Source organism: Trachemys scripta, chromosome 1 (genome assembly GCF_013100865.1).
Source record: "Trachemys scripta elegans isolate TJP31775 chromosome 1, CAS_Tse_1.0, whole genome shotgun sequence".
NCBI classification, from domain to species: domain Eukaryota; kingdom Metazoa; phylum Chordata; order Testudines; family Emydidae; genus Trachemys; species Trachemys scripta.
In genome coordinates, this window is record NC_048298.1 from 83,333,863 (window position 1) to 83,347,101 (window position 13,239).

Below are 13,239 nucleotides of genomic sequence, written 5' to 3' on the forward strand. Positions count from 1 at the left end.
AGGCTGGGGCAAAGCAAACCCTGATCACAGCATGAGCTCCATCTGAGAGGAGTCAGGCAATTTCTTATAAAGAGCAAAAGGTGGAACCAAGAATCAAATTTGGTCCAAAAAGAACCTAAAAACTGAAACCTATCACTAACACTGGCTATACTCTATATCTAACTACTAAATGACAAAAAGACTATATACAAGTGTGAGGGAAATAAACTTGCGATAGAGGACTGGAAGTGCTCCAACAACAATCACTGGCTGTAAGAAGGAACTGAGGGGTGTCAGGGCGGCTCTGTCCTTATACACCTCTACCCCAATATAATGCAACCCCGTATAACACGAATTCGGATATAATGCGGTAAAGCAGCGCTCCGGGGGGGGGCATAGCTGTGCACGCTGGGGTGATCAAAGCAAGTTCGATATAACGCAGTTTCACCTATAATGTGGTAAGATTTTTTGGCTCCCGAGGACAGCGTTATATCGAGGTAGAGGTGTACAAGCATGCAGAGGTGTGTGGCAACAGAGGGTGCTCAAGTTGCCCCATTGGTACTGCTTGGAAAAAGTTCTCCGACAACTGTGCACAAGGCGTGCACACACCTACACTGGAAGAGACATATGCAATCAATCTTAACTATTGGTATTGTTATTTGCTCCACCTTCAATGAAAACACCAAAGGCTTTGATGCTGTAGGTTTCTTATGTCTGTTCTATAGTCAGCTTTGAATTGAAGTAGGAAAGATCTGTAAAGACTGCTTGTAGTGGGCCCGATTCAGATCCCTCTTATTCCAGTTCTACATTAATGTGACCTCATTCCCTTTAACATATTTCCTCTTGATTGACTTTAATAGAACTATGGTGATCTACACCAGCTAAGGTCCAGCATGTTTTAAAGCTTTTGTAAGTTAAATTCTACTCTTGTTTTAAAAATATTTCTTCAGTTAATTTAACAGTTAAGATAAAACACTGCTAAATAAACCATCCAAAGTTTAAAAACATAAAACTCACCTTACAATAAACTTTCAAACAGTGCACTTTTTCCTTCAGGCCTAATCTGCATCAAACTATCAAGATAGCAATTTCCTGTTTGATAATTTTTCTTTTAAAATTACATTTAAGGCATTGTAAGACTTGTAAAATTAGTTATTTACGGTTCCCTGCAATTAAAGTAGTTATCAAATATTTTTCATATTATGCTGCGTTTTCCTTCAATAAACACTTTTTGCATGTGAATCAGTGTTGGAAGGAAGTACTTGTTTCAAGCAAAGCTGCTAATACGTCAATAAAGCAAACACATTACTTACTCATGACTTACTGTAACATTTTTGTGAACACACTGAATATGCATTATTCGTGATGGATGAATCTCATAAGGCTTGGATATTCATTTTAAATCTGCACCTGGGCTGGAAATCTTATGAGAACAGCCTTTCCTATGAGGTTGCTTTTCTGTCTAATCAGGTTTGAAATGCTGATTTTTGGCAGTCCCATGTCTAGCCTCAAATTATGCCTTAATTACATGTGTGCAACCCTATTGTCTTCAGTAGAATTACCCAGGTATAACAGATCAGAATTTGAAGACAAAGGGAGGTCTTGCATATGAATTCTGGACAGCAATTCTATACAGAGATTCCAATACCAGAGGGGACTATTGTGATTATCTAGTATAACACAGGCCATTGAACTTTCTCCCAAAAATTCCTGAAGCACAACTTTTAGAAAAGCATCCAATCCTGATTTAAATATTGTCAGCGATGGAGACTCCACCACAACCCTTGGTAAAATGTTCCAATAGTTAATTAGCCTCACTGTTAAAAATGTATGCCTTATTTCCAATGTAAATTTGTCTAGCCTCAACTATTAATGATGCATAGGCCTGGAAAGAATACAGTTCACTCTCCCAGAGCTCTTTTGGTTCTGCATACCCATCAGTAGTAAGATCTTACTTGTTTGCACTGAAGTAAGCCAATAGAACTCTGAATACACAGGAAGATTTGCTGAGTAAGACAGTACCAGTCCCAAGTAAGGCAGCACCTTGTGGTGCAATAGTAGCGCATCTGACTCCAGATCAGAAGATTGTGTGTTCAAATCATGTCAGGGTCAATTGAAGTTTTGGGGGAAGTTTAGGTTGGATATTAGGAAAAACTTTTTCACTAGGAGGGTGATGAAACACTGGAATGGGTTACCTAGGGAGGTGGTGGAATCTCCTTCCTTAGAGGTTTTTAAGGTCAGGCTTGACAAAGCCCTGGCTGGGATGATTTAGTTGGGAATTGGTCCTGCTTTGAGCAGGGGGTTGGACTAGATGACCTCCTGAGGTCCCTTCCAACCCTGATATTCTATGATTCTATACACAGCAGTTGGACTCATGACAAAGACAATCTGGCTTTTCAAATGGAGAGGTATGAGAAATCATATTAATCTCCACTTCAAATTCTAAAGTAGTTTCTGTAAATAAGTAATAAACAAATGGCACAATAGTGCAGTATAAAGATTTTACCGGCATTCATTTAGGATGACTTTGTAACAGGGCACTCACCTCTTAAATGCTCACAGTCCTTTTCTCCCTCTGATGCCCCCTGTAGGCTACCAACTGGCTTTGGTGGATCTTTAGTGGCTTGGCCCTCAAGCAAGTCACAAAGTCTGAATGAACTCCTTCCCAGGGTATTAAAGAGTCCAATAAATAAACAGTCTTTCTGCCCTTGCTAGGGTCATCAGCCCTGACTCTGGGCCCTTAAAATTCAGCCATGTTTGGGCTGAATTTTAGTCTGAACAATTTTAGCTAGGATTGGTAGGGATGCAAAACCATACTTTGAAGCGTCCCTGTTTGCCAGAAGCTAGGAATGGGCAACAGGGGATGGATCACTTGATGATTACCTGATCTGTTCATTCCCTCTGAATTACCTGGCATTTGCCACTGTCAGAAGACAGGATACTGGGCTAGATGGACCATTGGTCTGACCCAGTATGGCTGTTCTTATGTTGTCCCAAAGGTCTGCCCCCCACTTGGGACTTATGCCACTTTACCTGTGGCCAGTAGGGGAACCAGGGCCCACCCACTACTCCAGGTTTCAACCCAGGAACCCTATAAACATCAGCCATGTATTACTTGATTCAATTCATTGCTGCTTCCTCCCTGGGCCTCATTAGCTTCACCCTTATCTCAGGGTTAAGGTTCTTAGATCCTATCTCTCCCTGAATACCCAACTATGTAGAATGCAGCCAGAAAAACTCTGGCTATCCTTCAATTTCCTTTGCCCCTCTGGTCCCAGCCAGCAACTGACCTGTTAAGGCCAGGCAGCGTCTTTCATTTAGGCCAGCGGGGCCCTGATTAGTTGTTGCTAGACCCTCAATAAAAGGCTCAGCAAGTCTAGAGCCCAGGCTTACATAGCTGCCAGGCAGCAGACAACTCTATGCTGCCACTCAGTAGCAGCTAGAACCAGCTTACGCTCCATTGCCCATGAGCTGCTTGGAGACAGACTATGGGAAGTCCCGTCTCAAGAGGTCTGACAGGCAGCAGCCTCATTGCTCTTGATTGGCTCCCCACCCTAGCTAAACCCAAAGGGCATTCCAGGAAGCATACAGGCAACAGTGCAGATCTCCTATAGCTGCCACAACCATTTCTGCTTCCAGACTCCTGGCTTTGACCTCAGCTTGTTTTGGACTTTGTCTCCTGAGTCAGATCCTGAAATCTGACTCAGACTCTGACCCTTGGTATTGACCCTGGCCTGGAATCTCACTGTGAACTCCTCCACTACTCCCAGCCTCAGGTTTGCCCCTGCTCTTCTTGTGGTCCTGACTCTCTAGCCCTTGGAGGACCAAGTTTCTGTGGTTTGCAAAATGGATAATCTAGAGACTCCTCTCTAGAAAAGTTTGGATGACCCCCCTTCACTGCTCTTTTCCTCTCAGCTTGCTGCTTCTTTGGGCAGGGTGTAGTACAGCGGTTCTCAAACTGTGGGTCCAGACACTGTTTTATTGGGGTCACCAGGGCTGGCTTAGATTTGCTGGGGCCCAAGTCAGAAGCCCAAGCCCCACCTGCTAGGGCCAAAGTTTGAGGACTTCAGTCCTGGGCATCAGTGCTCAGGTTACAGGCCCCCTGCCTGCGGCTGAAGTCGTTGGGCTTTGGCTTTGGGCCCCCCACCCAGGGCAGTGGGGTTCGGTCTTTGGCCCTCCCCCACCTAGGGCAGCAGGGCTCAGGTTTCCATTCCCCCTCCTGGGGTCGTGTAGTAATTTTTGTTGTCAGAAGGGGGTCGTGGTGCAATGAAGTTTGAGAACCCCTGGTGTAGTAGGTCCAGGGGGCACCCATCAGCACATACCTCCCACTGTAGTAAGGATTTGGGGCTCTTCCCAGGGACAGGGTTCCCTCCTTGTCAAGGCTGATTTCACACTTTGGCACTTCGAGTGCAGAAGATGGGGCCCTGCAAGGATTCTAAAAAAAATTAATACGGCCCACTCCAGGCTGGTATTAAACTTCCAAGGTCACAGCTTCTCTCTGACCTTGGATGGGTAGATGCTGCCACCACCCAAGTGCAACCCCCCTCCCCTTTTGAGAACCCAGGAAGGCGCACTTGGGAATTTCTTCCTGTGGGGTACCCTCAAACCATTTCACCCCCCCAAAAAAACAAAGGAAATCACCTGTTGCCACCAGCTAATTAAACAAAATATGTACAAGCCTCTTAGGGACACAAAAATCCAATCCTGTTCTTAAAAAAGGTAAATTTTATTAAACCCAAAAAGAAAGGAAATACATTTGGAACTTAGGCTTTTTGCTAGATCTTAAAAGAAACAATTACAAAAATTAAGCATCAAGATAGCTCTCTTGAGGTTCAACTTAAAGGTTAAACCAAAGAAAAGCATCTGGGGTTAGCACAGAGGAGTCCACAAGCCAATGAGAAATAAAAGAAATAACCCTAATTGCATCTTTCTAGACATTTCCTAATTTACTTACATATCTGAGGCTTCAGATAAGTAGGTTCGAGGTAAGAATTGATGATCTGTGATCATACCTGGCTTAAAGCTGCTTACAGCATTGCTCCTCTGTGTCTCTGCTCTCCGGAGAACCACAACACACAAAGGGAAGTTTTTTCCCAATTTTAAAAAGTTCTAGCCCTCCATTGGCTCTTTTGGTCAGGTGCCCACTTCTTTCCTTTTACCTGTGGGCTTGTTAACCCTTTACAGATAAAGCAAGTAGAGATTAGCTGCTAACAGGGATTTTGTAGCTAACTGGCTGGCTGGGTGTCCACAAAAGGGAGCTACCCCCCTCTTATTTATCACACTCCTGTTTGTGAAAAGAAATCTGTGATCTCATGTTGGACTCCTGGGCGATACCATCATTGAAAGACATAAGGTTGAAGTGCCAGCTACCACTGTGTAATCCGTGAGTTGGTATTTTTCATCTCCTGTATCTACTTCAAGGGAGTGTGGTCCGTGAGTAGTTCAAATGGGGCTCTCGGGAGGTAATAGCATAGTGCCACTACTGCCCAGCGTATGGCCAAGCATTCTCTTTTTATGGTGAAATACTTGGTCTTGCATTGTTGGAGCTTCCTACTTAAGTATGGGATTGGATGTTCTGTCCCTTGGAAGTTCTGAGACAGTATTGTTCCGAAGGCTATGGTGGATGTGTCTGTGTGTAAAATAAAAGGTAACAAAACATCCGGACTTTGGAGTACCAGGTACTGGCACAAAATGTCTTTTTTTTTAAAAAAAGCTCTTGACACTCCTGTGTCAACAATACTGTTTTCAGTGCTGACGTCTTGATAAGATCTGTCAATGGTCTGGCTAAGGTCGCAAAATGGGGAATAAACTGATGATAATCCCTACCAGATAGTCAGGGCTGGCTCCAGGCACCAGCATAGCAAGCAGGTGCCTGGGGTGGCCAATGAAGAGGGGTGGCACATCCGGCTCTTCGGCGGCGGGCCCCTCACTCCCTCTCGGAGTGAAGGACCTGCCACCGAATTGCCGATATAGAATGAAGCGGAGGTACAGCTGCCACTGAATTGCCGCCAATTGCGATCACGGCCTTTTCTTTTTGCTGCTTGGGCGGCAAAAATGCTAAAGCCGGCCCTGCCCTTAGTCAGTGAGTCCTGGGAGAGACAGGCGCCCTGCAACTAGCCTGACATGGCCTCCCCCCTGCCCCCCCAACACAGAGCAATTGACTGAGTTAATTAAAAAAACAAACAAACAAACAAAAAAAAACTCCAGGCACCTCCCAGAGGGTTTCAGACCTGCATGTGACAGAACAGAAATTTATTTATTTATTTTGTTTCTGTTCTGTCACATGCAGGTCTGAAACCCTCTGGGAGGTCCCTGGAGTTGTTGTTTTTTTTTTTTTTTTTGGCTTCCACAGCTGGGGCTGGGCGAAGCGGCCCGAGTTGCCCAGGGACTGCGGCAGGGCGGCCAGAAGCAGCAGCAGCAGGGCCATAGAGGGCAGGGCGCTGCTGGGCGAGGCCCGTGTCCTGCTCTCTAGGGCTCCGCTCCCTCTGGGGCTACCCTGCCCTGGCTCCTCATCCCCCTGCTTGGGCAGTCCCCCAGCTCTGTCCTCCCAGGTCCTGGCCGGTCCTGGAGGCGGGAGCCCTGGCTGGAGGGACCCTGGGCTGAGGTGCGGCCCGAGCGCCCCGCTGCTTACCACGACCCTGCCAGCGCCGGACCGGCTGGAGGCGAGGGGGGAGAGCGTGGAGTCAGCACTGGTGGGGGGAGCCCAGAGCTGGGGCAGCAGGGGGTGCGGGTGTGTGGGGGAAGAGAGCCCAGTGCTGGGGCGTCAGGGGGTGTGGGTGGGGTGGGGTGGAGAGCCCAGCGCTGGGGAGGCAGGGGGTGTGGTTGGGGGGGAAGAGAGAGCCCAGGGCTGGGGCGGCAGAGTGTGCGGGGGTGGTAGGGGGAAGAGAGAGCCTGGGGGGGGCAGCCACATTTTTTTTTTTGCTTGGGGTGGCAAAAACCCTAGAATCAGCCCTGCAGATAGCCAAGATCTCCTGGATGCCAAATTTACATTTCTTCAAATTTGCCATGAGTCCAATCTCCTTCAGTGACTGCAGTACAGGTGTTATATGCCCCACATGTGATTGCCACTCTTCATTGAATATTACCACATTGTCCAGATAGGCAGTTGCAAATTGCCTGGGGTGGAGAAGCACAAGGTCCATAAGAAGCTGAAAGGTGGCTGGTCCCCCTTTTAACCCAAAGGGCACGGTTATAAAATGGAACAGCCCAAAAAAGTGGAAAAAGTGTCTTTTCTCAGGAGTCAGTGAAAAGGGCATTTGCCAAATCCTTTGGTCAAATCCAATGTTATAACATACTTTGCTTTTCCATGCTGGTAAAGAGTCTCTCAACTTGGCACCAGGGATGAGTGCCAAATTCTGAGGCCACATTCAAGTCCCAGAAATCCACACAGAATTGGGTTATGCCTTCTGGTTTGGGCACAAGTGCCACTGGATTGCCAGTCTCGCAATATCACACTACTGCTGGATATTCCAGAGCCAGGACCCTTAGAATGCTTGGGCTTGCTGGTCCTCACGGTATGTGAGGAACCTGCAGCTTTGTGGGTACCTACTTGAAGATCAGCAGGTGCCGAAATGGTCATCTGAATTGGAGACTGTCTCTTTAGGAAGATTCTCTCCCTGGAGAACTTGAAGCTCAGCTCCTAGAGTCCTTTTGAGAAGATTCCAGAGATTTCTTCTTCGAAGCTCTAGGGGATTGCTGCACTGAGGAAATTGAGGAAATTGACTTGCTCAGAGACTGTTGTATGGGGTGGGTCCCATGGCTGGGGTCAGAAGCCAGTTGGCACAAACTCTCAGTCATCAGGAGACAAAACTTAAATTCCCAGTTCTTTCTGACTCTCGATTTTAATGCCAGGCAGAAGTTACACTTTTGAGAAACATGTGACTCCACAAGGCAACAGACACATTGGGAGTGTCAATCATTCACCAGGATTGCCTTCTGGCATGAAAGGCAGTGCTTAATATCAGAACTGGACATGCCCTCACAGTGTTTAAGTTCCCCTGAGGAAAAAAAGGGACACAAAAGGACAACAGTCCTTATGCTAAACTATTATGTCTCTCTTGATATATATATAATAGAAAACTAACACTACGTACTAACTAACTAGTAGATAAGAGAAAAAAATACAGTTGAAGTAAGCTCAACTTGGACACTTCTGAGGCTCTGTCTCAGGCTGAGGCAATTGAGAAGGAACTGAGGGTGTTTTGCCTGCACAGTTCTATATAGTCACGCTGCTGAGCACAGGACTGCATGGGGCACAGGTGCAAGCTGAATGGACACTACTACCTAAAATCTCCCATCTGAGGCACAAGGGGTGTATGCACACAGAGTGGAGCACCCATAGGGACATTATTTGAAGAAGAAGTAGGTATTCATGCATCTGTACCATATATTGGACTTCATTTTGGTCTTGGGAAGGCTGCTCTTCCCACGTCTCCTTGAACAGGTCCAGGATTCCCTGGGGTTTCCCACCATAAAGTAAATCAAAAGGAAAAAAAACCTGTTGATGCCTGCAGCACCTCTCATACCAGTATGTCAGGACTTGGATCCAATTGCAAAGGTCTCCGTAGATACAATTTTTTTAGCATGTTTTTCAGGATTCGATTAAACCTTTCCACCAGGTCATCTGTTTGGGCATGGTACACGGAGGTCTAGAGGGGTTTAACCTTTAGGAGTGCTCATGTTTCCCTTCATAATCAGTACATAAAGTTCATCCTTTGATCCGCGAGGATCTCAGTGGGTACGCCTACCCAAAAGAAAAGCTGCAGCAGTTCCTCACTACAGAATGTGCCATTACTGTGCACACAGGGACTGCTTCTGGGTATTGTGTGTCATAGTCCACTATGACCAATATATTGTCCCCATGCAGCTTTTTTTCTAGAGGACCCACAATATTGATCCCTGTCCTTTCAAAGGGCGTATCTGTTAAAGGTATGGTTTTTTGCTTTGTGGTCACTGACCTTCAGTTGCATCCAACCTGTAGGATAGGAGTGGACAACTCTATGTACATATGTCACCTTCACACTGTCATCATATTGGAAGGTGCTAGGTTTGAGCAAAGCCTCTTGAATCAAAGTTGTGGGAACACTCTGAGTCCACAAACTGGGCACAATGCCGTCCCCCTGATTTCAACTTGGGCTACATATGCCTTATGGCACAGGTCAAAATTGAGATCCGAGCTTTGCACTGTTCTGTAACCCCACAATCTAGGAAATCATACTCCATGACATGACATGATCGACTGAAGTGCCCCAGCTTCCCACAGTGAAAACATACCACCGGGTTGTTAGTATGGTCTGTCTAACCTCTTCTCTTTGGTATTTTTGGGCTGCTGCTCCATGATAGGAGGGTAGGTGCCAACCATGATGGAGCCTCCAGCAACCAGCCTAGGTCCAGAGGGGCTACTCTCCTGGCATTTTCCTACCCAGCCCCTTTAGTTTCACCCTCATCTCAGCATTAAGGTTCTTAGGTCCTCCCTCTCCCTGCAAACCCAGCTATACAAAATGCAGCCAGAAAACAAACTCTGTTTATCCTTCAAGTTCCTTTGGCAAGAGAGGCATACCCCTCCTTGCCTCTCAGGTTGCAGCCAGGAACTGAACTGCTAAGGTCAGGGCAGAAGGGCCCTGACCGGCTGTTGCTAACCCCTCTATCTCTTGGAGGACAAGGTCTCTCTGGTTTCAAAAATGGCCACTCTGGAGAGTCCACTCTAGGCAAGCTTGGAGGATTCTTACTCTCTGCTCTTTTCCTCCTTGGGGTGCAGTGTAGTAGGACTGTGGGCCCGCGACAGGGAGCTGCAAAGGCTGAATATACCCCATCACAGACCCATATATATCAATTATGACATTCTCCACCCATGGTTAATATAGCCATTCCAAATATGTCCCTTTATTCCAGGGATGATATATGTGGATATAATATATGTATATATGCTCTATAAACATAAATTTACTTTGACCAGGTCAGTAGAGTTGCAATAGAGCACCATCTCTGTCAGTAATGGCCTACCTTTAATGCACTAAACAGCTCAAAGATACTCTAAGATCCATAATAAAAGACGGTTACTCACCGTTGTAACTGTTGTTCTTCGAGATGTGTTGCTCATATCCATTCCATTAGGTGTGTGCACGCCGCGTGCACGATCGTCGGAAGATTTTCTACCCTAGCAACACCGGCGGGTCGGCTGTGGAGCCCCCTAGAGTGGCGCCTTCATGGCGCTGAATATATACCCCAGCCGACCCGGCGCCCCCTCAGTTCCTTCTTGCCGGCTACTCCGACAGTGGGGACGGGGGGCGGGTTTGGAATGGATATGAGCAACACATCTCGAAGAACAACAGTTACAACGGTGAGTAACCGTCTTTTCTTCTTCGAGTGCTTGCTCATATCCATTCCATTAGGTGACTCCCAAGCCCAACTTAGGTGGTGGGGTCGGAGTGAGACATTGCTGTGTGCAAAACCGCTGATCCGAATGCAGCATCATCCCTGGACTGTTGCACTAGTGCATAGTGAGCTGTAAACGTGTGGACTGATGACCAAACCGCCGCTCTACAAATGTCCTGTATCGGAACATGTGCCAGGAAAGCAGTCGAGGAGGCTTGGGCCCTCGTGGAGTGAGCGGTGAGGTGCGGTGCTGAGACACCTGCCAGGTCATAGCAAGTCCGGATGCAAGACGTAATCCAGGAGGATAGGCGTTGTGAGGAGACCGGTGAGCCTTTCATTCGGTCGGCCACTGCAACGAAGAGTTGCGTCGTCTTTCTAAAGTGCTTTGTGCGGTCAATATAGAAGGCCAGGGCCCTTCGTACGTCCAGGGAATGCAAACGTTGATCCTGGCGAGTGGCATGTGGTTTGGGGTAAAAGACCGGGAGAAAGATGTCCTGGTTAATATGAAATGTAGAAACCACCTTAGGGAGAAAGGCAGGATGTGGACGAAGCTGCACTTTATCCTTATGAAAAACTGTGTAAGGGGGCTCAGATGTAAGCGCCCTGAGCTCAGAAACGCGCCTTGCTGAGGTGATGGCTACGAGGAAGGCTGTCTTCCAGGATAGGTACAGAAGAGAACAGGTGGCCAGTGGCTCGAACGGAGGACCTGTGAGTTTGGAGAGAACCAGATTGAGATCCCACGTCGGGACGGGATGACGCTGTTGTGGGTACGTCCGGTCTAAGCCCTTGAGGAATCTAACGACCATCGGGTTAGAGAATACCGAGGACGCGAGTTCCCCTGGGTGAAAGGCCGATATAGCGGCCAGGTGAACTCTAATTGAAGATATCGCCAACCCTTGCTGTTTTAGGGCGAGGAGATATTCCAAAATGAGAGGAATGGGTGCCTGCAACGGGGATGTGGCTCGTTGTTCGCACCAACAGGAGAACCGCTTCCACTTGGCCAGATACGTGGTGCGTGTTGAGGGCTTCCTACTGCTCAGCAGAATCTGTTGGACAGAGTGCGAGCATTGCTGCTCTGCCTGGGTGAACCATGGAGCAGCCACGCCGTGAGGTGGAGTGATTGCAGGTCGGGGTGACGCAGCCGGCCGTGGTCCTGCGAGATGAGATCCGGACACAACGGAAGCGGGATCGGTGTCTGAACCGAGAGTTCCAACAGTGTGGTGTACCAATGTTGTCTCGGCCACGCTGGAGCGACCAGAATTACCTGTGCCTGGTCTCTGCGCAATTTGAGCAGTACCTTGTGGACCAAAGGAAACGGAGGGAAGGCATAAAACAGGTGGTCTTTCCAGGGAAGGAGAAATGCATCCGAGAGGGAGCCCGGAGCTCGACCTTGTAGAGAGCAGAACACGTGGCACTTCCTGTTGTCTCGGGATGCAAACAGGTCTATCTGGGGAAACCCCCACTTCTGGAAGATGGAATGTATGATGTCCGGACGGATAGACCACTCGTGCGTCTGGAAGGACCTGCTGAGTCGGTCCGCTAGAGTGTTCTGGACTCCAGGGAGGAACGATGCCGTGAGATGGATTGAGTGGGCGATGCAGAAGTCCCACAGGCGAATGGCCTCTTGGCATAGAATTGACGAACGTGCTCCTCCTTGCTTGTTGATGTAAAACATGGCCGTGGTGTTGTCGATGAGAACTAACACACAGCGGCCACGTATGAGATTGAGGAATGCCTGGCACGCCAGGCGCACCGCCATCAGTTCCCGAACATTGATGTGCAGGGCTAGCTGGGGTGCAGTCCACAGGCCCTGGGTATGGTGTTCGTTGAGATGGGCGCCCCAACCCAGAGATGAAGCGTCTGTGACCAGGTGCAGAGAGGGTTGTGGGGCGTGAAATGGCATCCCCTCGCAGACCACATTGTGATCTAGCCACCAGGTGAGGGAGGTCAGGACCGAGATCGGGACCGTGACCACCATGTTCAGGCTGTCCCGATGTGGGCGGTATATTGACGACACCCAGGTCTGGAGTGGGCGAAGCCGAAGTCTGGCATGCCTGGTTACGTACGTGCAGGAAGCCATGTGACCCAGCAGGGTAAGGCACGACCTCACCATGGTAGTTGGGAAGGCCTGGAGCCCTTGGATGAGGCTCGTGATGGTGCCAAAGCGGTTGTCTGGCAGGATGGCTTGTGCACGTCTGGAGTCTAAAACTGCGCCGATGAATTCTATTCTCTGGGTAGGTTCTAGAGTGGATTTGTCCATGTTGAGTAGGATGCCCAACTCGTTGAATGTGTGCACTATTATGTGGACGTGAGCTTGAACTTGTTCTTTGGTGCGACCGCGTACCCGCCAGTCGTCTAGGTACGGGAACACCTGTATCCCTTGCCGACGAAGGTACGCTGCCACGACAGCCATACATTTCGTGAACACTCTTGGGGCTGAGGATAGGCCGAAGGGAAGGACTGCAAATTGGTAGTGCACCTCGTTTACCACGAATCGCAGGAAGCGTCTGTGAGGTGGGTAAATTGCGATGTGAAAGTATGCGTCTTTCATGTCGAGGGCGGCGAACCAGTCTCCAGGATCGAGGGAAGGGATAATGGCCCCCAAAGAGACCATGCGGAACTTCAACTTTACTACGAATTTGTTGAGTCCGCGCAAGTCCAAGATGGGCCGCAGACCTCCTTTGGACTTGGGGATCAGGAAGTAACGGGAATAAAATCCCCTGCCCCTTAACTCTATCGGAACCTCCTCTATGGCCCCCATGGCCAGGAGCGTAGAAACCTCCTGTATAAGAAGTTGCTCGTGAGAAGGGTCCCTGAAGAGGGACGGGGAAAGGGGGGTGGGAGGGGGGGATAGAAGAAAACTGGATAGCGTATCCCCTCTCCACC

At 48.5% G+C, this 13,239-nt stretch overlaps 1 protein-coding gene across 1 annotated transcript in view; it reads right to left on the reverse strand.

Annotated features, from left to right (window-relative positions):
* ANKS1B (ankyrin repeat and sterile alpha motif domain containing 1B) overlaps positions 1 to 13,239 on the reverse strand; it is a 757,754-nt gene that overhangs the window by 262,970 nt on the left and 481,545 nt on the right. The gene's annotated exons all lie outside the window — the stretch shown is intronic.